Below are 2995 nucleotides of genomic sequence, written 5' to 3' on the forward strand. Positions count from 1 at the left end.
TTTTTTTTTTTTTTTTTTTTTTAACTACAGAAAAACAATAGAGCAATTTTTCTATTACAAAGAACTCAGAAGGACCATAACAGGTCAGAATGGTTTTAACATTATTGATTCCTATATGAAAATCCTGGGTTTACTTTGCGATTCATATTTACATACTTGTCATAACGCCTGGTTGAAAATCACTGACTTAGAGAAAAGGGCAGGGGGGAAATAGAGAGGGGGGAAGGGACAGAAAACAAAGAAGTGAAGAGAGACCAAATAACATTGATATCTGGGGGGAACACTGCTCATCCTTCTCATGGCTCTCACACAGGCATGTTTTTCAGTAGACAGCTGAAAAACATGGAGCTGAATCTCTGATCAGGTTTCCCTTCCTTCTCCATACACAGGGGTTATCTATCAGGAGGTACATGTATGCTTCCCTCTTCATTTTGTAATTTGTTTTCAAACAAGTTCCTTCCAATTCACCCTTTTTAGAGAAAAACAGGCTTCTTTATGGCTATTTTGAAAAGTTACGCAACTATAATTCCTCCTGCTGCTGGCAGAACATAACCACCCTAAGGGAAAGGGATGCATGGAGACGTACTGTTTTTTACATGACAGAAGTGGAACTGTTCCATAGTAATTTATGAATGATGCATGTTGACCTGGCAATCAGGATGTTTACTGGGTTAATATATAGTTGACTGGGAAGAAAACTAAATAGAAATGGAAGAACAGACATTTCTCAGTAAATGCTTGAGACAAAAATTTCAGGACTACAACAGGCTTGGGAAACAGTAGGTCAAAGAATGAGAACAGTTTCAAAACCAGCAGCCTGTCAAGAGAGGTGAAGCACTGGAGAAACCAGCCTGACATGCAAACACCCACTAGAAAAGCCTGAAGATATTAGCCCTGCATAGCTCCCCATCAGGAAAATGTCTCTAGTTAAAATAGACGTGTGTACAGACTATTTTAAAATGCTGCCTGTCTAAATCAGGGGTGTCAAACATATGGCTCATGAGCTAGTTGTGACCCACAGAGGTGGGTAAATCTTGCCCATGGTGCCAGAACTATTGCCACTGCTGTTCCACCCCTGCCAGCAGCCAAGGACTTAATGCCATGGATACCGAACTCCCTGTCAGAGCTGTAGTGTCAGTGTGGTCAGCACCTAGGAGGCAAACACTAAACACCAATTTAGTGTTTAGATTATCGTTGGTGTCAGCTGATGATGGAACATGGGTGGCCATGTTGTTAATGGCCTGGTTGCTGGATGTACTGACACAACAACTCCAACAACCGTGACACGAAGTCCTGTGATCTGGATCCAGGGGTGGATAATCTGCCTGACAAGAAGCCCCATGATCCAGATCCAGCCTGCAAACTCATCCAAGTGTGACACCCTTGCTCTAAACAGTTTATTACAAAGCAGGTAATGCTTTTGTTTTCAGAAGGCTATTTGATCACTGGGCGCAGCTGGCCACAGATTTCTCAAGAGAAAAACTGCAGATGCTGAACTCATTTGGATCTCCTAGGTAAGCATGATATTGGATACTATGCAGACAGTACTGGAGCCCTGGGCCTAAGCTACAGAAGAACAAGAGAATTCCATCCCAGGAGAAAGGCAATGAGGCCTAATACTTAAAGGATGCAGTCAGAGACCAAAGAGGGGGCACAGGTTGCCCCATACCCAAAGCAGCTTGTCAATTCAATGGATGAGTAGCCTCACTTCCATATGCACACATAGCAGAACAGCTCCTCAAAACCCACTGCTTGGCCAGCTGAAAGAGTGGTCCTCTTAGGATGAAGGAGTTCTCAGTCCATCATTTTATTATTACAAGTAGCACTGGATCACTACATCACCAAGGAGAAGGGATGGGGAGACAGAACATGGGATTTTAGACAGCTGAGGTGGGGAAGGTAAAGGGCCAATCCTTTTAATTGCCTTCCTGATTAATTATAGGAGGTAGGGTCTTTATAAGGCTTTCAGCTGGAGTGCAGGATTCAACGCAAAAGTCTTACTATGCTGTTGTATGCAGCACTTAGTGTTTCACATCTTCACCCAGAATAGCTGGACATTCATTTTGCAGTCCTCTCTGGAAGGATGAGTATGCCACCACAGTGTCTCCACCCGGTAAATGGGGATGAAGCCAAGGATCTTGCCCAAGACCTTACAAAACAAGAACAAGGGGGAAGCAGGGCAGTGACAGAAGTGCAATTACTATCCAGACATTCCTGGACTTCAGGGTCTGCGCTTAGCTACCTCACTGCTTTCACATGACAAAACGCTCACACAAATAAGATCTGGAACACTAACCTGGGATTCTGCCAGGAACATTTGTACTGTATCAAGCTGTTTCCTGGCACTTTCAATTTGTTTCTAAAACTACTAGATACAAAAATAATACTAGCTAGTGACTCTCTAGAGTCCAAGCTGCTTTGCCCTCCCCTGAAAGCTGCCAGTCAGTATGCAAGAGCCAACCTGTGACCCATTCTAAAAATTCCCCGATTCTTCCAGGAGAAGGCTGTGGGCAGGCCGTGGTACACGCAGGTTTCATTGGAACGCTCTCCAGAATGACCAAGATGATGACTGCCTCCCTACTCAGATCAACAGCCTCAGGGCCCCATTTCTTTGACCTCAGGTTAAAGTCAAATTCCACTGCCTTTGAGCTGTGGCAGATCACTCAAAGGTGTGCCCCTTCCAGGTAACATCAATGAGCAAGATAGGCAGGCCTGCCTGGCTAGACTGTGGCTGAGGTGTCAGCAGTGTGAGGAAGTAGTCATGTCTGGCCTTGCTTAGCCTACGCCCTGCCCGTAGGATACAAGAACACATACAGATGAACAAGATAAGGGAGGAATTTATTTCCTTTCTGGTGCATTTGTTGCATTCTTCTCCCTGCCCTAGAATCCTGCAGCAACTCTTGTGCCAAGTTCCTGCAGGATTTTGCCGAGACTCTCAGACAAGATTCCTGACATTGCCCTGTAGCACCACGGGGCTTTTTTTTTTTTTTTTTTT

The sequence above is a fragment of the Gavialis gangeticus genome, unplaced genomic scaffold (assembly GCF_001723915.1).
Source record: "Gavialis gangeticus isolate Ggan-Ray unplaced genomic scaffold, GavGan_comp1, whole genome shotgun sequence".
NCBI lineage: Eukaryota > Metazoa > Chordata > Crocodylia > Gavialidae > Gavialis > Gavialis gangeticus.